Source organism: Callithrix jacchus, chromosome 14 (assembly GCF_049354715.1).
Source record: "Callithrix jacchus isolate 240 chromosome 14, calJac240_pri, whole genome shotgun sequence".
NCBI lineage: Eukaryota > Metazoa > Chordata > Mammalia > Primates > Cebidae > Callithrix > Callithrix jacchus.
The window spans coordinates 113,490,046-113,515,152 of record NC_133515.1 but is presented as its reverse complement, the minus strand read 5'-3'; the positions used below and the strand labels follow the sequence as shown (position 1 = coordinate 113,515,152).

Here is a 25,107-nt window from a genome sequence, read left to right as displayed (position 1 = left end):
GCTCAAGCCTGTAATCCCAGCACTTTGGGAGGCCGAGGCGGGTGGGTCACGAGGTCAAGAGATCGAGACCATCCTGGTCAACAAGGTGAAACCCCGTCTCTACTAAAAATACAAAAAGTGAGCTGGGCACGGTGGCGCGTGCCTGTAATCCCTGCTACTCAGGAGGCTGAGGCAGGAGAATTGCCTGAACCCAGGAGGCGGAGGTTGCGGTGAGCCGAGATCGCGCCATTGCACTCCAGCCTGGGTAACAAGAGCGAAACTCCGTCTCAAAAAAAAAAAAATTTCATAAGAATAAAAAGTTATTATTATTTACAATATTGTGTAAAAGGAATCATATGTTAAACCTAGTAGGATGTATTTTATTAATGGAAACGGGTTTTATATTTAAAATCAGTCATACTAAAGCAACATAACAGAATAAAGGATAAAAACCAGATGATAATATCAATAACTGCAGAAATATTATATAATAAAACTCAACATCTATTCATGATTTACATAAAAAACAAAAAGAAACCTCAGTTAACCATAAGCGTTAGGATATTTCCCAAATATGACAAAGGCTATTTACAAAAATATCTGTGCAATAGTGGAACATTCTAAAGGCACGACTAACAACTGGAAATGAGACAAGGATTTCCACAATCTCCATTTCCTTCAGTATTGTACTGGAAGTACTAACTGAGACGGTGAGGTAAGAAAAGGAATTTAAAAGCCAGAGTTAGAAGTAAGCAAAACCTTCATTATTTATCCAAACAAAAATATTTTGAATGTAGAATTTCAAAATAACTATATTTAAATCAATAAGTGACTTAAAATAGCTGGATATGAGTTCAACATTCAAAATTCAGTTGCATTTCTATATACCAGCATATCTAGAAAGTGAAATTAAAAAAAAATTGCAATACCATAAGAACATTAATACCAAGAAATAAATCTAACAAAAATTTGCAAAACTTTTATAAAAGACTGAAAAAAATGTTCTTGAAACCGATTAAAGAAGTTTGTGTAAAGATAGGCATACACTACTTTCCCAAACTGGAGGATTAAATGTCAAAATTGTCAGGTGAGCCCAAACTGACTTACAGATTCAACACAATACCCGTCAAAAGTCCCGCAGGCTTTAGGGTTGTTTTTGGTGAAAATTGACAAGTGGATACTAAGATACATATGGAAAGCCACAGGGGCCAGACCAGCGAGGACAGTCTTGACGGAGAGGAACAAAGCCGAAGCGTTCTCATTACCAGACATCAAGACAGCTTTTATCAGCCAATAGCAATTAACACAGTGTTGCTCAAGGTCAACAAATCACAGTAGAAATTCTGGAAACAGAGACACACACATGTACAGCCACTCAATGACGGCTGAGGTGAGAGTGCAGGGCTGTGGGGAGAAGACGCGAAATCTGCAGCCCCCCAGCTGACTGAACAGCCCTCCTCTTGGCCAAGGGGACCCCAGAAACACTTGGACTGAGTTCCCAGCCATGATGGGATGGGAGGTGGGATGCGCCTCATTGCACCCCTCCCTCGCTACCGCCACGAGTCTTCCCTAAGAGCGAAACAGACACCAGCCCTTTGGGAGACTTGCTGCACCGCTGACTCACCGGCCTCATCACTCACCCTCCCTCTCTAGGATCTTGACTCAGCAACCAACAGCCTTCCTTCCTGATCGGAGACCACTGGCCGTGGAGTGGCTCTGGCACTCTGCAGAGAGTTCAGGGAGGGTTTTCACATCCTCTGCGTCACCTTTTGATGTCAGAGGGCCAAAAACGCCACCCTCAGCTCAGGCTAACACCGCCAGCTTTTGATCATGCGACCCACAGAGAAGCAGGATGCTCAGGTGCGCGTGTGCACATTCTTCTTTCCATAAATGTTCATGGTTTTTGTAGCTTATTGAGTATGTATATTGGATGTCCCATTCGGAATAAATTTTTGTCTTATTCTTTCCACCCATGAAGTATCTGTTTCCAACTTCTGACTGGAGGCCTCACTTCCCAGCCTGTCAAAATGGCCACTCTTGCACTCTTCACAAGAAACAAAGCCCTCCTTTCCAAATGTATGAACTTCCTCTTTCTTCGGCTGACAATCGCCAGGTCCGCTATGTGTGAGTAATAACATGAACCTGAATCCCTGCAATATGATATATTTGAAAATCATTTCCAAGTTACTATCAAACTGGGAAATAAGAGGTGAAATTGTTAAATTTCTAGAAGATTACATAGGAAAATATCTTAAATGTTCATTAAGCTTTCCTAAACAGGACACAAAAGCCCACCCACAAAGGAAAAGGTTGACAAATAGGACTTGATGAAAATTAAGAACTTCTGCTCAATTGAGAGAATAAAAGGCAGTAATTGAGAGAAGAAATGTAATATATATATATATATATATATTTCTGAAATATAACTCATCTAAAATTTAAGGACATACATAAATATATATATATGTGGATATATATGTAATATAAAACATTACAAATCAATAACAAATTCACGAGAATTTAAATGAGAAAAAGACTTAAGCAAGCACTTCACAAAAGATGTTCAAATGACCAATATGCACATCTGAATGTGCTTAACCTCATTAATCATCAAGCAAATGCAAATTAAAGCCGCGGTGAAATACCATTCCTCACTGCCAGAACGCCCGCACTTGAACATCACATGCTGGGAAAGACTTGGAGCCGCTGGACTCTGATCCTTCACTGGTGAGAGTGTAAATCAGTAAAACCACTGGGGAAACATTTCGATAGTGCCTTATACCACAGCATGCATGAGTCCTGTCACACCCAGCAGCCTCACTTCTAGACAGGTGCACCAGAAGACTTGTTTGTATCCACCTTGTTCGTCATAGCCTAAAACCAAAAACTATCCATCAGTACTTGATTCGTTAAATAAATTATGAGAGGGAGAGAGAAGAAAACGGCATGTGAGAAAGAACAGTCTTTATGGTTTAGGAAATTTATGGAGAAGCAGCAATGGAGTAAATGTGTATTTAAAATGAAACACAACAGAACAACGACAAAAAAATAAATAAACATAGACACCCAAAACCACACGAATGAACGACAGACAGGACATTAAGTGGAAAATGGCACGCATGGAAAACCACAGGCTGTGTGGTTTTATTTGCATGGAGTTCATAAAACTGGGCAAGATGGATCTGTGGTAACGAATGTGCAGCACGCTGGATTCGGTCCTGACTGAGTGGAGACTGCTTGAAGGTGTTACTGTCAGACCTCACTGGGCTAAAAGCTAAGATTTGCGGACCTTGCTGTCTAAGTTCTGTGTTTCAACAGAAAGTTCTTCCAAAGTCCTTATGCTTTGGAGTTTGTAGCACTGAAAATATTCTTCTCTTAGGGGAAGAAACTTTTCTAACAAAAGAAACCAAGGAAATATCCCTCCAAAAGAGGTTTAAAATCAAAGCAAAGGGGGAGAATGAATATCAACTAACCAGAGGTCACTTATTTGCTTGTGCAGTTTGTGAAACTATTTCACTGCCAAGAACACCTGACAAAGCCATGCTCTTCCGGAAATTTCCAACGGTGGCAGCTTTAGGCTTGTCGATCCCGTGAGATTCCTGGCGCAGGGGCTGTGCAGCCGTGGCCGCCGTTCCCACAGTGAGGCCAGCTTACTGCGGCGGCTCTCCACAGCAATCCAAAAAGCAGCCTGTGGTTCCCCACGAGCCATCCGACACGCACGCACTTACTCCGTGGCTCCTTCTCCATGAAATTTGTAAACCATAAAAACTATCACCCCTTTTTCTTCTCTCTCTCTCCCTCCCTCCTGCCTTCCTTCTTCACAAAACTGCCCCGCCAGTTCCCAGCAATGCAATTCCTCGTTGGTAAATTAAGTGATTGCCACAAATTTCAAGGCCGACGCCCCTCAGTCGTCCCCTCCAAACCCTGCAAACCCATCAGACCTCAGCACAGAACCCACCTTATTAAAACCAAAAAGTTCCCGTCATTAACTCCTGAGGCGCCTTGAGACAAGCGATGACACTGTAAGCCTGGACGCGTCATCCTGTCGGACTGCAGGACTGGGTCTCCGTCGTGGTCTGGGATTTCCAAGTTCTTCCTCACAGCCATGGTTTTGTCTCCTGTGTGTGAAACCTGGAGATCAGTGAAGACCTTTCAATAAATACAGTAGCGTGTTCCTCAGGAACCGTCTCTCACTCATGGGAACTTTTCTGACTGGTTAGACAAAAAAACACAGGAAATGTCATTTCACCGTATATTTTTCTGTTACAAATCTTCCTGTCCCGTGTCTGGCCATTGGAGCGTTGCTAGAAAGTTGTGCCGTCTTCCAGTTTCATTTTTAAGTGAGAACGCGGGGTTTCCTGCTTGATCAGAAACCAGAGCTGATCCCTCTGCACATCTGCAGAGCTTCACACCAAAGCAGAACCCAGCAGAACCCACAGAACCAAGTAAGAGCTTCACCACACGCGTCACCACAGGTGTGAAATGCCTGAGACGCAGAACGGGTCCCTCTTCTATGTCCTCACCAGCCTGAGTCAGGCAAACAGTGTTTGCTGGAAAGAAATGGACAGAGAACTCAGCTGCCCACCACGCCCATGTGACCACCCAGGGTTTTCTTCAGCTGGAGCCACCGCTGTTGCCAGACCTCGTGTGGCCTCATCCTGTGGCAGTGGGAGAGGGAGGGAATCACCAAGCCGCTCATAATCCTCGCACTCCCTCGGCCTCCATGCCGCAGCCACACGTGGACGCACTCCCTTCCACTCCTCCTGTGGAGATGGGGTCTTCGTGCTCAGAGGCCTGCTTCACACCCTCCCTCCCACTGGTCACTCTTCTCCTCTTTCTGCCACTGTCCCTAGACGCTGGAGGACCAGGAGGCGAGGTCACGCTCCCTCACAGCCGCCCCTCGCCCCACAACTCACTCCTGTGCTTTCCCCCCACTTCATTTTGCACCAAACATTCAATAAGCATCTCCCAGCCCCTCCGTCCCATTCCCTATGCTAAGCCTGGGGCTGTAACAGCGGACTATGGTCTAAAGAATCACAAAGATGGCCGGGCGTGGTGGCTCTCGCCGGTAATCCCAGCACTTTGGGAGGCCAAGGCAGGCAGATCACAAGGTCAGGAGATTGAGATCATCCTGGCCAACATGGTGAAACCCCATCTCTACTAAAAATACGAATATTCACCAGACGTGGTGGCACATACCTGTAATCCCAGCTGCTGGGGAGGCTGAGGCAGGAGAATCGCTTCAACCAGGGAGTCGGAGGTTGCAGTGAGCCGATATCAGATTGCACCACTGCACTCTCCATCTCAAACAAACAAACAAAAAACAATCAGGCCGGGCGCGGTGGCTCAAGCCTGTAATCCCAGCACTTTGGGAGGCCGAGACGGGTGGATCACGAGGTCAAGAGATCGAGACCATCCTGGTCAACATGGTGAAACCCTGTCTCTACTAAAAATCCAAAAATCAGCTGGGCATGGTGGCACGTGCCTGTAATCCCAGCTACTCAGGAGGCTGAGGCAGGAGAATTGCCTGAACCCAGGAGGCGGAAGTTGCGGTGAGCTGAGATCGCGCCATTGCACTCCAGCCTGGGTAACAAGAGTGAAACTCCGTCTCAAAAAAAAAGAAAAAGAAAAAAAACAATCACAGAGACATAGAGAAGGCAGAAAAGGAAAGGAAAACAGTCACAACATGGCAGAATAAACAGATATGAATCCCTTATTCATAAAAATAAGCCAAGTTCATGCCATTTATCTAAGTAAAGTCTGTGGCTTACAAGTGAGGGCTAACAGGTGTTGCAATAAGCCTTTCTTTATCTGACAGCTTGAAGATCCCGTTATCTTAAACGGTACAGAGAAACTTCCAATTCATTAAAAATAGAGCGGGCTCAGTTAGCGATAGGTGAAGTTGTTACACAATAATCACTCGTGGGTTTGAGCAGCGTGTCGCGCTCCGAAGTGTGCTCTCGCTGGTGGATACGCAGCCTTCTTCCGTTTGTGTTTATATGTCACCTTTCTTCCGAAAAAGCCTGGAGGTTTCTCATCTGCATGAATCTATGAACACACAGATACACAATGGCAGGAATGTGTGAGTCAAGGTAGGAAAAAATATAAACTTCATAGGAAAGTGTGTTGGCCCCAGATTAGATGAGGGGGAGGCGACTCGCTGGGCTCACAGGCCCCTGTCAGCCGTGCAGGGTTTCGTTCTGAGGGCGGCTGGGAGGAACCCCATGATTCCTGGTGCAGTCCTCAGGGTTGTGACAGTGATGACGGTGCCACCCAGCACTCCCGCGTCCAGGCGTCCCCTGCTTCCCTCCTTCCTGCCCTGCGGGCACTGCTCCAAGAGAACCCCCCGACCTGTTGGGTTGGTGTCCTTGCCCTGACCAGGCTTTGGGCTGAGGGCACAGGTCTGGGAGATACTGGGTCTCTTGGGGAGTGAGGCTTCCTTCTTCCAAGTTGGGCTGGATCCTCTGGGGGCCCCTGCTCCCTTTCTGTACCCGCCAGCATACTCTCACCCCCTGCGGGCGCTGCCCTGCTGGGCTCTCACAGGGGTCCCAGCCCATGGTCTCAGCGAGCACTACCCGCTCATCAGGTTTCCTTCCCCACTTGCCCGCTGCACCCCCAGGACCATGAGCAGAGGTCAAATGTGGATGTCACAGACCATCCTGAAGGTCTAGAATTAGTGGGTGAGAGCAGAGAACCCGAACCTGGTCAGTCCTCCCAGGACAAGTGTGAGACCTAGCCTGAACCCCATGCAGGGGGCTCCCAGGACCCCAGGCTCCAAGCCTGGCTGCTTGCTGTCTCTCCCAAGGTTTCCTGTGGAAAATCTCCCCCAACTTTCGGGACAATTCCCACCTCCCTTCCTGCGGGGTGGGCTCACTCTGGAGGTTATTCCACCCCCCCACCCCCGACAAAAATCCATTCCCCAAATCTGATATTCAGTCCAGAGCAGCACCAACAGGAGCAGACACGGAGCCACCCGGCTGGGCACTGCCCACCCCAGGCTGTGCCTTCTGAGGACGCTGGCTGTGTAAATGGAGATGGGCCCCCGTGCCCTCTCTCTCTGTCCTGCCTTCTTCCTGCCCATTTCTGTCGTCTGTCCTGGCTGTTAAAAACCACCACACAGCCCGCTCCCGGCCCAGCAGCACCTCCCTGAGATCATCTGCTCCAAATATTCTTAAGGAATGGGAGCATTTTCCTAAAACCAGCCTGGCCTGTAAACGCCTCCCTGGCCCATATAGAGGCTTCTGTATCCCTAGCCTCAGAGCCTTCACCGGGCCTGTGCTGGGGAACCGGCCCCTTCTCCATCCATCAGAGCTCAGCACAGGTGCCAGAGAGGTTTCAAAAGCAGGTTGACTAGAAAGACCCTGAGCCCCGTCCACCATCTTTTGTCCTTACTCCATGCTCAGGAGCTGTCCTCCCAGGCCTGCACGAGTGCCTGCCTCGCTCACCTCCGAATCAGCAGCACCTTGGACCGTCTGCCTCAGCACCCGGGACTCCTCTTCCTACCCGGGACCCTGGGGCGCAGCCTCCTCTTGGCCTCCTCACCCTCTGGTCCCGGCTCTGGTGCAGAATGCTCACAGATGCCTCAGGAGTGATCTTTGGCCTCAGACTGAGTCTTTTTTTCCAGGCTAAACCCAGGTTATACTGTTTGCTTCTGAGTTTTGATCTCACACCCCAGTAAATATTTTATTCTTAAATCTGATTCTCCAAATGTCCCGGGAGCACATGTTGTGAACTGAACTCGAGCCCGGGAATCTCGTCCAGCAAGAGGGTCCCAAACCTGGAAGAGAGCGCGCGCCGGAAAAAAAGGAGATAGAAAAGGCGAGGTCTGGAGGGCTACATACGCTATGCTCATGCAGAAATTTTATTTTTGCAATGTGTTTCATTATATACTTTTCTGAAGTTAAAGTTGTTTACACTAGATTAACGTACTTAAGTTACAGTAAGCAAGTTACACCCAGTAAGTAAGTTAAGCACAGTAAGTAGGCTACGCCCAGTAAGTAGGTTACTTCCAGTAAGTAGGTTACGCCCAATAGGTCAAGGTAAGTAGATTACAGTCACGCCCTGTAAGCCATGGTAAGTAAGTTACAGTCACGCCCTGTAAGCTATGGTAAGTAAGTTACCAAGTGTAAATACTTAAGTTAATATTTTACAATGGGGGAGCCAGCCGAGGCACTCGATGCTGCTCATTTATTTCCTGCGGCCGATAGCACACGTCAGCTCACCTGACCCCCAGGGGCCCTGACCTCTAACTTGACACTTGGACCCAGGCTGAAAAGGAAGCCGTGGCCGGGGTGAGTGGCGGGCTGGAGAGGAATCCAGAGGTTCCTCGTAGGATCCACTCCTCAGGTTTTCACAGGGAGATGTCAGGTAGCGGCTGGGCTAAGGCTCGGGGTCGGGTCTGGGCTGCAGAGTTGCTCTGGGCACCCCTGGCTTCCCTGCACCAGCAGGAGCGTTGCCTGCTTTATCGCACATGTCTGTGTCCTCCCAAATCCCAGATGAGGGCGATGTGGCCTTGGCCACCCACACAGCATGTGGGCTGGCATCTGGGTGGCGGTTTTCCTGCGGCACCACCCGGAGCCTTGGCGCCGGGACGACAGGATGCGCCGAGGACCCCGTGTGCTGGCGGGAAGCCGGCCGGGAAGCCGGCCGGCATGTGTGTGAGCGCAGCCCTCGGGCCAGAGGCTGCTCCGCTGGGAGGGGAGGGTGGGAAGCAGCCTCTGGGTTGGTTCCCAGTGGTCCCAGCGGGGGGTAGAAATTCCAGCTGTCTTACAACAGAGGAGTATTCTCAAGTCTGGGAAAGCAACACAGACCACAGACTTATCAGGGGGAGGAAAACTCCCTCTGATAAGACGCAAAGGAGCCTAGGAAAAAAAACTGGCCCAAAGAGCAAGCCGGGGCTGAGGCTAATTTAAGGATAAACCGCCCCAGCTGTGGACAGCTGTGAAGAAGGACTTTCAAGAACTGCAGCCTCCTAACAGAAACAGCACCCCCGCCCAGCCCGCGCCCCGAAGGTCCAGGAGACCTTGGCAGGCCCAGAGACATCAGTCCAGGTGATGTAACTCAGATCACCGGTGTTTGCCCATCAGAAGCAGCACTTAGTAATAATTCCACACCCATGGGGAATACTTGGGGCAAACCTGGAGTTTCATGACACTCACTATTGCCCATGAAATAGACATCATATTAAATCCAGTAAATGAGCCAAAACTTAAAATAGTGGAGGGTAAAATGACTTAAAAGTGAGCAAACCTAAAAGACTGGTTGGTTATTCTCACAGTAGGCACACTGCTCTTATCTCACAGTAGGCACACTGCACTTATCTCACAGTAGGCACACTGGCCTTATCTCACAGTAGGCACACTGCGCTTATCTCACAGTAGGCACACTGCACTTATCTCACAGTAGGCACACTGCACTTATCTCACAGTAGGCACACTGCACTTATCTCACAGTAGGCACACTGCACTTATCTCACAGTACCCACACTGCACTTATCTCACAGTACCCACACTGCTCTTATCTCACAGTAGGCACACTGCACTTATCTCACAGTAGGCACACTGCACTTATCTCACAGTACCCACACTGCTCTTATCTCACAGTACCCACACTGCACTTATCTCACAGTACCCACACTGCTCTTATCTCACAGTAGGCACACTGCACTTATCTCACAGTAGGCACACTGCACTTATCTCACAGTACCCACACTGCACTTATCTCACAGTACCCACACTGCTCTTATCTCACAGTAGGCACACTGCACTTATCTCACAGTAGGCACACTGCACTTCTCCCACAGTACCCACACTGCACTTATCTCACAGTAGGCACACTGCACTTATCTCACAGTACCCACACTGCACTTATCTCACAGTACCCACACTGCTCTTATCTCACAGTAGGCACACTGCACTTATCTCACAGTAGGCACACTGCACTTATCTCACAGTAGGCACACTGCACTTATCTCACAGTAGGCACACTGCACTTATCTCACAGTACCCACACTGCACTTATCTCACAGTAGGCACACTGCTCTTATCTCACAGTAGGCACACTGCACTTATCTCACAGTACCCACACTGCACTTATCTCACAGTACCCACACTGCACTTATCTCACAGTAGGCACACTGCTCTTATCTCACAGTACCCACACTGCTCTTATCTCACAGTAGGCACACTGCACTTATCTCACAGTAGACACACTGCACTTATCTCACAGTACCCACACTGCACTTATCTCACAGTAGGCACACTGCACTTATCTCACAGTACCCACACTGCTCTTATCTCACAGTAGGCACACTGCGCTTATCTCACAGTAGGCACACTGCACTTATCTCACAGTAGGCACACTGCACTTATCTCACAGTACCCACACTGCACTTATCTCACAGTAGGCACACTGCACTTATCTCACAGTAGGCACACTGCTCTTCTCCCACAGTACCCACACTGCTCTTATCTCACAGTAGGCACACTGCACTTATCTCACAGTAGGCACACTGCACTTATCTCACAGTAGGCACACTGCGCTTATCTCACAGTAGGCACACTGCACTTATCTCACAGTACCCACACTGCTCTTATCTCACAGTAGGCACACTGCACTTATCTCACAGTACCCACACTGCACTTATCTCACAGTACCCACACTGCACTTATCTCACAGTACCCACACTGCACTTATCTCACAGTACCCACACTGCTCTTATCTCACAGTAGGCACACTGCACTTATCTCACAGTAGGCACACTGCCCTTATCTCACAGTAGGCACACTGCGCTTATCTCACAGTAGACACACTGCGCTTATCTCACAGTACCCACACTGCACTTATCTCACAGTACCCACACTGCTCTTATCTCACAGTAGGCACACTGCACTTATCTCACAGTACCCACACTGCACTTATCTCACAGTAGGCACACTGCCCTTATCTCACAGTAGGCACACTGCACTTATCTCACAGTAGGCACACTGCACTTATCTCACAGTACCCACACTGCACTTATCTCACAGTAGGCACACTGCACTTATCTCACAGTAGGCACACTGCTCTTATCTCACAGTAGACACACTGCGCTTATCTCACAGTACCCACACTGCACTTATCTCACAGTAGGCACACTGCACTTATCTCACAGTACCCACACTGCTCTTATCTCACAGTAGGCACACTGCACTTATCTCACAGTAGGCACACTGCCCTTATCTCACAGTAGGCACACTGCGCTTATCTCACAGTAGACACACTGCGCTTATCTCACAGTACCCACACTGCACTTATCTCACAGTACCCACACTGCTCTTATCTCACAGTAGGCACACTGCACTTATCTCACAGTAGGCACACTGCTCTTATCTCACAGTAGGCACACTGCTCTTATCTCACAGTAGACACACTGCACTTATCTCACAGTACCCACACTGCACTTATCTCACAGTAGGCACACTGCACTTATCTCACAGTAGGCACACTGCACTTATCTCACAGTACCCACACTGCTCTTATCTCACAGTAGGCACACTGCACTTATCTCACAGTACCCACACTGCACTTATCTCACAGTAGGCACACTGCACTTCTCCCACAGTAGGCACACTGCACTTATCTCACAGTACCCACACTGCACTTATCTCACAGTACCCACACTGCACTTATCTCACAGTACCCACACTGCACTTATCTCACAGTACCCACACTGCTCTTATCTCACAGTAGGCACACTGCACTTATCTCACAGTAGGCACACTGCCCTTATCTCACAGTAGGCACACTGCGCTTATCTCACAGTAGACACACTGCGCTTATCTCACAGTACCCACACTGCACTTATCTCACAGTAGGCACACTGCACTTATTTCACAGTAGGCACACTGCACTTATCTCACAGTAGGCACACTGCACTTATCTCACAGTAGGCACACTGCACTTATCTCACAGTACCCACACTGCACTTATCTCACAGTACCCACACTGCACTTATCTCACAGTAGGCACACTGCTCTTATCTCACAGTAGGCACACTGCTCTTATCTCACAGTAGGCACACTGCACTTATCTCACAGTACCCACACTGCACTTATCTCACAGTAGGCACACTGCTCTTATCTCACAGTAGGCACACTGTGCTTATCTCACAGTAGACACACTGCGTACCCACACTGCACTTATCTCACAGTAGGCACACTGCTCTTATCTCACAGTAGGCACACTGCGCTTATCTCACAGTAGGCACACTGTGCTTATCTCACAGTAGACACACTGCACTTATCTCACAGTAGACACACTGCGCTTATCTCACAGTAGGCACACTGCGCTTATCTCACAGTACCCACACTGCACTTATCTCACAGTAGGCACACTGCACTTATTTCACAGTAGGCACACTGCACTTATCTCACAGTAGGCACACTGCACTTATCTCACAGTAGGCACACTGCACTTATCTCACAGTAGGCACACTGCACTTATCTCACAGTACCCACACTGCACTTATCTCACAGTACCCACACTGCACTTATCTCACAGTAGGCACACTGCTCTTATCTCACAGTAGGCACACTGCACTTATCTCACAGTACCCACACTGCACTTATCTCACAGTAGGCACACTGCTCTTATCTCACAGTAGGCACACTGTGCTTATCTCACAGTAGACACACTGCGTACCCACACTGCACTTATCTCACAGTAGGCACACTGCTCTTATCTCACAGTAGGCACACTGCGCTTATCTCACAGTAGGCACACTGTGCTTATCTCACAGTAGACACACTGCACTTATCTCACAGTAGACACACTGCGCTTATCTCACAGTAGGCACACTGCGCTTATCTCACAGTAGGCACACTGCGCTTATCTCACAGTAGGCACACTGCGCTTATCTCACAGTAGGCACACTGCTCTTATCTCACAGTACCCACACTGCACTTATCTCACAGTAGGCACACTGCTCTTATCTCACAGTAGACACACTGCACTTATCTCACAGTACCCACACTGCACTTATCTCACAGTAGGCACACTGCTCTTATCTCACAGTAGGCACACTGCACTTATCTCACAGTACCCACACTGCACTTATCTCACAGTAGGCACACTGCTCTTATCTCACAGTAGGCACACTGCACTTATCTCACAGTACCCACACTGCACTTATCTCACAGTAGGCACACTGCTCTTATCTCACAGTAGGCACACTGCTCTTATCTCACAGTAGGTACACTGTGCTTATCTCACAGTAGACACACTGCGCTTATCTCACAGTAGGTACACTGCCGTTGTCTCACAGTAGGCACACTGCGCTTATTCTCACAGTGTCACCGCACCATTCCTGTAACGGGCCTGTGCTCCACGGTGGTAAAACACATACGTGGGGTTTATAAACACCATCAACCTTAAAACGCAAAGGGGTGCCATGGCCTTCGTGTCAGTGAGTCTCTAACTCCCCGGGAGATGGTGTCAGGAGGTGGGGCTTTGGGAGGTGATGAGGTCACAGAGGTGAAGCCCCTCGGGGGATGCCCTTCAAAGAGGCCCCAGAGGGGCCCTCACCCCTTCCCCCAGGAGAGTCTGTGAAACAAGATGCAGTCCTCACGAGACACCAAACCCACGGTGCTTTGGTCCTAGGCTTCAGCCCCAGAGCGGTGAGACCGACGTCTGCAGTTTGTAAGCCCCGTCTGCTGTGGCAGTTACAGCTGCCGAGGGACCAAGGACAGTCACGGTGCCTGCGGCATCCCTGGCCTCTGGAAAGAGCCCTTGCTGTGAGAAAGAGCCCTGATGCTCCAGCCTGAGGCTTGCGTAAAAGCTGCTGGAATCTTACAGACTCCAAAACCGACCAGCCCAGCGCGGGCACTGACTCAGGCGGCTGGGTTGCTGCCCCTCCCTGCAGCTGTGCCTGAGCAGGCAGGCGTCTGGCCACAGAGAATCCTGGGCTCACTGCCGAGAGAGAGGCAGACGCTGCCTGCTGGGACCCGCCGGGAGTCCTGTTCCCAGCGGAGCAAAGGGGCCTGGCAGAGAGGCCCAAGCCGACGGCAGGGAGAAGCAGAGACCGGGCCTGGGCCCCCTGCCCCCCAGTGTCTCCTTCCAGCTACCACCGATGCTGATACGGGGGCCGGCCTTCCACAGACGCTGCAGAGCTCACAAGCCCCGCCGCAGCCTCTGCTCCTTTGACCCGAGGTCTTGTCGCCGGCAATAAGCGTTCTGACTGACACATCTTAAGTTGTGGTTCAGAACTTCACATGCAACTTAAGTTTTCTGAGTGTCGGTCCAGGGATATCAGCTCGGCCTCCAGAGCCCTTTAAGTCTCGGGAGGAATCTCCAAGCACCAGTTGTAGAGAAAGGATCCCAAAGAGAGGAAGCGTCAGAAGGCACAGCGGCCAATGGGTCTCAAACAGAAATCTCCGGATTGTTCTTCCACCATAGCACTCGGACTCACAATGAACAGCCCTTCTGGGCAGAAGCTTATTCTCCAGGCACCCCAGATGAGGCACTGGCTCAGGCTCACTCATGACAGCTCTGCTCATGGCCTCTGCCCTCTGCTCTGTCACCGAACCCAAACCAGGGTGTTTCACTCTTTACCTTAAGATAGCAAAGCCTTCCTTCTCCACCCACTGGGTAAGCTGCAGTCCTCACGGTGGCCTGGGACACCTTGGAGGCCCCCCTCTTCCTGCTCCTCCCTGTTCACCCTGCTCAGGGGTCTCCCTGCCTCGCCCTGGAGGCCCCCCTCTTCCTGCTCCTCTCTGCTCACCCTGCTCAGGGGTCTCCCTGCCTCTTCCCTCTGCCATCACGCCTCCTCCACAGTTCTGTGCACACCACGCTCCTCCGATCCCCCGGCCGCCTTGGGTAGCACTGCACGCAGCTCAGCTCCCCTCACACCCTCCCATTCCCCAGGCCCCTCACCCTGTTCGACTTCTTTTTCCATAACCACATCATCCCAGCATTTGGTGATTCTTATTAATGATGCTTGTTGTTAATTGATTGCCACCTGTCTTGCCACACCCACCCACTAGAAGGGAAGCTCCCTAGGGCAGGGTCTCCGTTTTGCTCACTGAGGCATCGCCAGCTCCTAGAAGAGTGCTCCAAAAATACCAGGCACTGGAAGAATTGTGTTCAAGGAATGAGAGATTCTACAAGTACTGACTGACACACTCTTGCATGTCAGGAACAGCCCTGGGCCCTGGGGTGAAAGCTGGATTTTAAAACACAGGACAGCGAGTGGTCCTGGCCTGTGCCGGCAGGAGCCCCTGGTCTCAGGAGGGGTGTGTACATCTGTGTTGCTCATGAGGACACGGCTTATTCATGGAGCTGCACCTGGGACCCCCCGGGGCCTGTTCCTCCATCATCTGCTGACAGTTTCCAGCAGGACAGTCAGCAGCATCGCATCTGCTGAACCAACAAGCCGGGGAAGGGCGCACTGTGTGTGTCAGACTCTTCCCAGATGTGGAGGATTTGCCCTCCCAGAGAACCCTGGCTCATCATCCTGCAAACCACAGGCACACAGGGACCCACATGATCCCACGTCTGGAGGCGATGTCATCATGTTTGTGCCCCAGGACCTGGTGATGTCAGGCCTGCTGAGTCCAAAGTCCAAGCCGAAGCTGACCTGCTGTGACCTCCTTAGCCGTTCTTAGGGAGACTCTGTGACCCCACATGAGACCGGGAGATGGAAGAAAGAGGCTTAGTCATTTGTTTACCACGGTCTAAACATGGTGCTGGGGAAATAGGCCAGAAATACAAACAGGCCTCTTCCCGGCTGCCCTTCCTGTCCAATGCCCCATCCGCAGGTGTCCTGAGGCTCCCAGATGCTGCCTGTGGTGCCAGTTGCCTGCAGGGCACTCGCTCCTCCACCTGGACTTGGGGAGCCCCACCTGCCCTCTCCCGTGGTTGTGCCCTGAGGTCTGGATCACAAATGCAAATATGCACCTGCAGCGAACACACCTGTATAAATATTTACTAGTTTACATTACAGATTTGCATAAACACGTGTGTATGTAAATATGTACTTTAAAAGAATTACCTGGGTGGATAGATAACTCCCTGGCCCAGGGCATGGCAGACCCAGGGCCCCCAGTGCACGGACGCATTCTTCCTCCTCCCTGAACACCCTTGGGGAAAACAGGGGCTTCCCCAGGTACCTTTCCAGAAAGAGGGAAGACTTGTGTTTGCCAGAGATGGGCACAGCCTCTTCAGCTTGGCAGAGCTGGGAAAGGCTTCCCTTGGTCTTGGAGCTTGGCCTTCCAGGATAAATGAGGCTTTGTCTGCTGAGTATGGGAGTGAGTGGGGGTGCCCTGGCAAAGACGGCCAGGCGTGGAAGCCCCGAGGCCTCGGGAATTGGAACCAGCTGGGCTGGAGAGGGGTCAAGGCCAAGCTGTGTTGCCCCTGGTGCTCATTCTTTGGACTTAGCAGATCTGAAGTGGGGACATTGTGTAATTTGTTTTGCTTTTCAGAATGGTCATGTGGGCAGCAGAGCAGAGAGTGTTGGGAGCACAAGGTTCAGAGAGGGAGGGGGACATGGGACAGCGGCCAGAAGGACAGGTGAGCGCCTTCTGCAGCCGGACAGAAGAGGCAGCCTTTACTGAAATGAAGTTGGGATGGGAGGAGCAATATGAGGACCGTGACCTAATTTAAACGTGCAGGTGTGGATTTCTATGCCCAGGAGTGGGTGTGCAAGAATGGTCCTCGGCCGTTATCGTCTATGATCCAACAACCTGCTCTCGTGAGCAGAAACTCGCTTCGATCCCTGCAGATCCTCTTTCCACATTCAATCAGGGGTCACACCAGGCGCCCGGGATCGCAGCCAGCACAAGAAGTCAGGGAGAGGGTCCCTCCCCACTCACCCGACACAGCTGCCCCCAGGGCCTGTTGCTTCGGGCCCCCAGGGTGCTCTCTGCTCCCTGGAAAGCCCCTCTCACTTCCCACCCAGATGCTCACATTTCTTCTAGGCCAGTCTGCTCCTCACCTGACCCTCTCTTGGCTCTCTGCCTTCTCCTAAAGGGCTTCAAATTCCCATAAGGATCTAGGCTTTTGGAAAATCACAGGCAAGAGGAAAAAAAGCAGGACTTCTGAGCTTTGGGCCAGCTGTTCTCTCCGCTGTGGAACTGAAGCGGAGTCAGCCACCTGTTTACATGGAAGGCATGGGGGGGATGGGGAGGGGCAGGAGCATGTGTGAACCCATAGAGGCGAGGGGATGGGGACCATGAGAATAATGAATTGATTTACTGGGCAGTGCACTAAGTATCCTACAACAGTGTCATTGAATCTGAAAATAATCCTAGACCAGAAATTATTATCTTTACGACAACATGACCAAAGTTCAGAGAGGTTAAGCGGCTTGCCCAGGGTCACGCAGCGAATGAGTGCCTGCCTGTGCTCTCAGGTCATGCTGCCCTGTCCAGGCGGCTCTGGGAAGTCAGCCCACCAGGCACTAGGCGGTCGCAGGACCCAGCCCGGAGGCCCTTCCCTGTTCCTCCACCGGGGGGTCTCCAGCGTGCCGGAATCATAACCTCACCCATCTCTGGATTCTTCCCGAGGGTGACCCATGGGTAATATCAGTACAAGAAATGTCACCAGAAAAGCGTAGAACAAGATTTGAAGGAAGAAAGTGAATTTCCCACACCAAACCCCAGTATTATTGATCTGCTTTTTGATGATGAGTCATCATCTGCTAAGTTCTCATCAAAACAGATTCCACAGGTCCGTCTGCTGAGGTGAGCTCGGGAGACCCCTGCACCGCTCCTCCCCTGCTCGGTGTGCTGACGCCTCCCAACTCACAGGAGCCGGCAGGGTCATCGGCACACCTGGGCGTCCCTTCGGCCTCGGTTGCCTGTGCCTGGATTTTCCACCAAATCAGCCAGGCTGGGGCTGCCATCGAGCCCAGGCCTTCTGTGCACCAGAGGCTGCCGGACACCCTGTGTGACGCGGTACCCAATGCTCCCACGTGTCAGGTAGAGAGAACCTAACAGACGCGAATGTGGGGTTGTTTTGATGGTCTGAATAAGGTAGCATCACACCTGTTAACTTAGACCCCCTTAGAAGCAAAAGCACTTGTTCTTTGTGTTTTCACTATCAGGAAGATAAATTGTAATCAGACTGAAGGGACGGCAGGGATGTCCAGCCCATTCAAATTGTCAGCGGAGGGTGTTACAGCCGCTGTGGCTCTGCCCAAGCTCTCAGTGAACACATATGCCAGGGAGGAGCGTCCTACACAGCCACAGCCAGTCCCGAATGTGCCAACATCCAGCAGAACCACCCTGCACGACTCCCCTGCCTGTCCCCATCCCAAAGACGGGGTCCTCTGTGGGCCCCGGGGGCTCTAGAAAAGCAGGGATGGCAGTGGACAGGAAAGACTGCGCAAGCCCATGGAACTTTCATAAGAGTGACTGAACCTCAGACCGCTTGTCAAACAATGCCATCTTCTCAGACCCCAGTCAGGAACCTAAACACACACACACACACACACACACACACACACACACACACGCAGAGCTATACAGCCATACAGACACATGCTCACACTAAAACAGACACATACACAACACAGACACAGACACAGCTATGCAGCCACACACACACACGAAACAGACACAGACACATATACACACCTGCACACAGATACAGACATACAAACACACACCCAGACGCAAACATATGCAACCTACACACACACAGACACACACGTATATAACCTGCACACAGACACAGACACAAACATACAACCAACACACACAAAGACACACATAAATACAACCTACACACACACACAGACACACACACCTACACACATATACAACCTACACACACATAGAAATACATACACACACATATTCACTTACACAAAGACACATATACACACCTATACACATACAATCTACATGCAGACACACACAAAGACACAGACACACATATATACACCTATGCACACATATACAACCTACACACAGACATACACACACAGACACACACACAAACACACACAGATACATAAACACACCTACACATACAACCTACAAAGACATACATACAGATACATGGACATACACAAAAACACACAAAGACACGGACACATACAAACTGACAGCAACCTACACAAACACATATACACAAACACACAGACACATACATATATACACCTACACATACACATACAACCTACACACACATATGCACAAACATAGACATATGAACACACACAAATACACAATGGCACAAAGACACATATACAACCTATACACATACAGATACACAGATCTACACAGAGACACACACTTATACACACCTGCACACACATACAAATACACAGACACACACAAAGATATACAAACATAAACACACACCTACATACACACAAACACATACAAACACACAAAGACACATACCGGCACATGCACAAACACACACAGAGACAAAGACCCAGACACACAGTTATACACAGACACATAAACAACCGCCCTGCACAGCTCGTCCCTGCCCATCCCCAGCCTGAATGACTTCGGACAGCAGGTACATACTTACACACTGGCACAAAGACAGACACACACACAAATACACCTTTTTAAAAATCCTTGTGCCTTGTTAACTCTCTGACTTCACGTGGAGACTATTCCACAGGGTCTGCCAGAGTCACATCTCAGCTGAGAAGGGGCAAATGGACCCCTGGGCCTGCGTCTGGTGCCCCCCACCCCGGCAGACAGGACAGCTGGAAAGTGGAGGCGGATAAATGATATTGTTCGTTCCACAACACAGTCTGGCCGCTTCCCGTGTGACAGGGACTCTGCTTGGGCCTAAGATGAAAACATCACGACATCACGAGAGGCAGCGTCTGCTTCCAGGAAGTGCATAGGAAGGGGGAGGAGAAGTCATTTCCCCAGACTTGAACCAGCCGCAGCCCCCGCACAGGACCGCAGGTGGGGAGAGGCGGCCTCGTGGTGAAGGTGACTCCAAGTCTAACTGTGGGGCTCTCCCTGTTCAGATGCCCACACTCTTCATGGACTGAGCACTTTCCTCACAGTGAGGAAAGGTGAGAGCGCCTCTCTGCGCGGGGCACGAGCAGCCAGTGTTGACTTCACAGGCCAGCTGCGGCCCGACCTGGGGACAAAGGAGCACCCGTGCCAGGGCGGAGCGTCCACCATTGGCACTGCAAGTCCCGAATGAGCAAACACCCGCAGAACCACCCAGCACAGCTCACCCTGCCCATTCCCAGCCTGAGTGACCTCAGCATCACCCATGCGTGGGACAGCTGTTCAGCCATCTCCACCACAAATAACTCAATTCGGCTTAGCAGTCTGTCTCTTTAAGAAAGTGAAGAAGGGGACAATATCATTTTTTAAAATGACAACAGGCAAAAATATGGATTATGTGGAAAATACACTTGAAAGTAGCTCCTCCTTTAAAGTGATGCCGGAAGCACAAGGTTGTTTCTGGGCATTCGTCCATTAGAGAGGAAACAAACTCCGTTAGCCAGGCCCTGCCCGGGGCGCCCGGAGCCGCAGCAGCGCATCGTCCATCCGTCCATCCTCAGGAAGCCTCTCAGCCCCGCATCTAAACATGGGGCACCACCTGGTCGAATCACCAAAACCCAATCTGTGGCCCACCCACATGTCCTCTTGGTGTCTCAGGATGAGGTAACACAGCTGTGGCCGGCGATGCGCGTTTCCCACAGCGACAAGCAGGAAACAGAGAAAGGAATCCCTGTCCACCGTGGCTCTGCTTCACCCTCTGAGCTTAGGCTTCTCCATCTGTAAAATGGGGCAGTCTGCTCCCCTGCCTGTCTCTGGGAGGATCTGTGAAAGGAGATGGCCGAGGGGCTCCATGGAATGAAGGGTCCTCCTGCAGCCATCCTGTTCTCAAGCTTTGCCTGGCTCACAGAAGGACCTGGCCAACCGCCGCAGAGCTGACCTGCAGGTGTGGATTCTCAGGAAGGCCTGGGCGACCCCGAGTCTAACTGTGGGGCTCTCCCTCTTCAGATGCCCACACTCTTCGCACTCCAGACTGTGCTGAGTCTGGAAGACCCTGCACCTGCTTCTGTTCGGTTCTATTTATCATGTGTTCACTCACACTTCATTAAAACACGGAACAACCCCTCTGCACTCCCCGAATTTCCCCTTCTGCCCTATTAAAGTTCATGATGGGTAGGAGCTCACACCAATCAATACGACAGCCCAAAAAGATGCCAAGGGAGGGTCCAGTCCACCCTCATGGACTGAGCACTTTCCACACAATGCACATTGTACCCACTCCTGGGCTATCAAGATGGAGTGCTTCTTACTGAATGTAGTGGGGAGCCCAGGGGAGGCTGGAGGCTCAGGCTGGGAAGGTGGGGCAGAGACACGCCTGAGCGCAAAGGACCTAGGAGGGAGGCACACCTGAGTGGAAGGTCCCTGTGGGTTGGAGGTCTCCCTGGGTGGGAGGTACACCTGGGTAAAAGGAACACCTGATTGCAAGGTACTGAAATATACACCTGGTGGGAGGTCCACCTGGATAGGAGGTACCCAAGTGGAAGGTACATCAGGGTGGGAGGTATATCTATAAGAAGTACTGAGGGGAGGTCCGCCTGGGTGGGTGGGAGGTATACCTGGGTGGGAGGTACTGAGGGGAGGTCTGCCTGGGTGGGTGGGAGGTATACCTGGGTGGGAGGTACTGAGGGGAGGTCCGCCTGGGTGGGTGGGAGGTATACCTGGGTTGAAGGTCTGCCTGGAGGAAGTCCTGAAAGGAAAGGCAGGTGCAATCACAGGAATCCAGGCTGGGGAGGGCCAGAGCCAGGTCGTGTGGGACTGGTAGGGGTGCAGGTGCTAGGCTGTGTCCTGCAGAGCAGGAATGGGAAACGTGCTGCAGGGGATGGAAAACCCTACTGAAATGAGCTTAAGTAAAATAGGGAAATGACTCTGTTGGCTCATGTAATGCAAAGCTCCTGGGGAGGCTTGAAACAACAGACAGCTGGGTCCAGGTGTTCAGAGCGTGTCCGTCGGTCCCACGGTCTCTTCCTTTCTCCCTCGCTCCTCTCTCTGAAGTTTGCCATCTCTTTCCCAGCCCTGTCTAGCACCACATGTGCCCTGGCTTCTCCCCTCCACTTCTCTGCTTCCTCCGTCTCCCTTTCCTACTCTCATCCTCACTGACTTCACCTTCCCCATGAGACCCTCTCCACACTCTGGCTCCCAGCAGATCCACATGCACGTTCATCTGAGTGTTGGCAGTACTGGTAGACAGGGGTCTTCTGCTTCCTAAGACTTCCCCCAAAATTCCTGGATAAAAACTTGAACCACCTTTGGTGATGTGCTCGTCCTGGAGGCATGGCAGGGGTGAACATCCCACCACAGCCACCCGGACTGAGAACAGGGGAAGACTGAAATGCAGTTGCCAGGACACAGCCTGGCAGAGCCGGGCACCCCACTCCAGGAGGGCTCAGGTCAGACGTTCTCTGCAGAGATCCAGGTAGCAGAGGGCAGGGAGGGAAACCAAGGCATCTCAGAAGGAACCGCAGGGAGGGCAGAGCAAGTTCAAGAGTGCTCAGAGCAGCCAGAGACCTTTCCCAGAGAGGGGACGGAAGGTTCTCTCGGCCCACGGATGTTCCCTGTGAACCACTCAGTGCGCAGGCGTCCAGGCGGGCAGAGAGGGAGGGAGAGGTGAGGACTTGGCAGAGCTGCTTGGTCCATCTCCTGGTTTGTCCAGGGACTGAGTGTTGCTGATGTGTGAGGCCACATTCATTTTTAAGACCTGCAGATGTTAGATGTTATTGATTTCTAAGTGCAGTAAAGTTGAGGAGCACTGATCTAAACTACTTCCCCTCGATCGGGCAGGAAAGCAGGCATTTGGGTGTGATTTAGAACCATCATGAGGAAGAATAATCAGAACACCAAGATCCTTTCTTTCCTAGCACGAGCAAGCTCTTGGAAGGGAAAACCCGTGGGCTTGGTCACTAAGAAGTATTTCTGGGGAATTATGATAAACGCTCTCCCTCCTCGGCTCCACCCTTGGAGAACGGCTTCCACACAGTGGTGCTTTTCAGCTGGGGAAGGCGAGTCAAGAGTGTGACTCATTGAATGATTCTTATCCTTCCCTAGTTTGCGTCCAGTAATGGAGAGGGGATGGTTAGGAACACAGGTGCCAAACCACCCTGCCTTGAACCATTTCTCAGAGACAAGTGCAGGCCAACTGTGCTTCGAACACAGATCCAGGCCAGTCTCAGCTCAGAATACAGAGTCCCGTTCCAGGTAAAGGGCACTCATCATATTCTCCCCATTGCCTGGGTGGAAAGCACTGGCCGCAGCTCCCAGCCTCGCCCCTCCCTCCACAGGATGACACCCATCCCCCCGGCAAATGCCCCCGCTGTGCGCCCCTGAAGCCGCAGGAATTGTGCAGTCGTTGGGTGTGACGTAGATGTTGAGTCGATCATGGAAATTGGCAGGACTTGAAGATCATCTACATCTTAACTTTTTTCTAGTTATTTCATCCATTGCTGAGGGAGGAGTATTAAAATCTTCTGCTTTCTGAAAAGGTCTATTTCTCCCTGTAATTCTGTCACTTTTCATGTAATTGTAATTATAAACTGATAACATATGCCGCCTGATAACTTACCTTTTGTTACTCTGTAAGGTCCTTCTTTCTCTGGTCGTTTTGCTTGTATTCGGTCTGTTTTATCCGGTAAGAACAGGGCCATCCAGTCTTCTGTGCTCAGGGTTTCCATGTCACTTCCACCTCTCTGTATCTTTTATTTTAAAGTGTGACTCTTGAAAACAGTGCTCGGGTTGTTTTTATTCACTCTGTCTCCTTTTAAATTATTTATTTATATAACATAATTATTATTAATATAATGTCATCATGGATACAATTTGGTTTAAAATTATCATTTTTTTCTGTGTGCCCATTCTGTGTTCCTCTGTCTTTCAGATGAAGTCTTTTTAGCATTCCATCTACATTTATATCACGTTTTGCTATATCTCTTTGAATCATTCTTTTAACAGCTGCTCTGATTATTGCAGCAGACACATGTCATCTTTCCCAGTCTGCTTACAATGACGGGACACCACTTCACGTAGAGTGTGGAAAGCCTGCGGCTAATCGGTGCCCCCAGGGCACTCCCTGTCATCACTGTTAAGTATTTTACATTTGTGTACATTGAAACCATGTCCAACGGTTTACATTGTGCTTTCCACACTCACAAATTTTAAATAACCAAGAGAAAAAGAAGTCGTCTTTTATATTTGTTCAGAGACTTACTATTTCCACTTCTCTTTCTTCATTCCGAAAGATCCCACTTTGCCTGGCATCCTCTCTCCACTCAAGCTGAACAAGCTCCATGAAGACTTTCACTAGGCCAGGTCAGTTAGTGACAAATTCTCTGTGTTTGTCTTCATGGATTTCTTTGCTGGGCATAGAATTCTTGGTTGCGAGTTCTCTTTTAACACGTTAAAGCCGCACCTTCGTGTGCCAGTTTCTTGAGAGAAATCTGCAGTCACTCAAATCATTGCTCCACTGTAGGTAATGTGAGCTTTCAGTTTTAATGCAAAATGTAAAACAGATGGAAATGTGCTTTCTCTGAATTTTAAATGCTATGCTTCCTGGCTAAGAAGCATAGTAGCCATTTTTTGGTAACCTGTGAATGTCAGAGAGACTGAGAAAGAGGTTCTTTTGAATGTTGCTTGGCAGTGCCTGCTGAGGCGCGCCAGTGTGCCGTATTTACTGATGCTCCTGACTGTGCCCATCTGCTGCAGCCACACCTGCCCCAAAGCAGAGGACACCCACTGGCCCTTGTAGTGCAGCCTGCCCAGCTGAGCCATCACAACGGCAGCTGTCCACGGAGATCAAAACCCCACGTGGTCCCACCTGAGGCTTGAAGTCAGGCTTCTTCACTCAGCCAAAGGTCTGTGAACGGGTCGTTCTGGCCCCCAGATTCCACTCCTTGTCTACTCCTGAAGATCTCTGGCTCTTACTCTACACTGGGGAAGTTAAAGCCTGAGGTAAAAACACGTTGATGCGTAAGCTCAGAAGTCACACAGATGAAGATCAGAACGTGGTATCATTACCAACAACTAATAGGGAAGAAAATGGCTTCTTTCTGGTTGCCTGGGGAGTGTGTTAGAATTCCCTTCCTCCACCCCGAGTTCCTCAGTCTAGATCCTGGGA

At 50.5% G+C, this 25,107-nt stretch overlaps 2 long non-coding RNA genes across 3 annotated transcripts; one reads left to right on the top strand and one right to left on the bottom strand.

The window, feature by feature from the left end:
- Positions 1–379: 379 nt before the first annotated feature.
- Positions 380–7,587, bottom strand: LOC144579199 (uncharacterized). Of its 2 annotated transcripts, XR_013526226.1 has the most exons (5): positions 7,425–7,587; positions 4,229–6,027; positions 3,938–4,110; positions 2,625–2,853; positions 380–2,129 (listed from the first exon to the last, which is right to left on the bottom strand). It is a non-coding gene; the product is annotated as an uncharacterized LOC144579199 (long non-coding RNA). The 2 variants fall into 2 exon arrangements; XR_013526225.1 differs by having other exon boundaries at positions 3,938–6,027.
- A 581-nt stretch (positions 7,588–8,168) lies between these two features.
- On the top strand, positions 8,169–15,969 carry LOC144579200 (uncharacterized). The gene is made up of 2 exons (XR_013526227.1): positions 8,169–8,270; positions 13,618–15,969. It is a non-coding gene; the product is annotated as an uncharacterized LOC144579200 (long non-coding RNA).
- Positions 15,970–25,107: the final 9,138 nt, after the last annotated feature.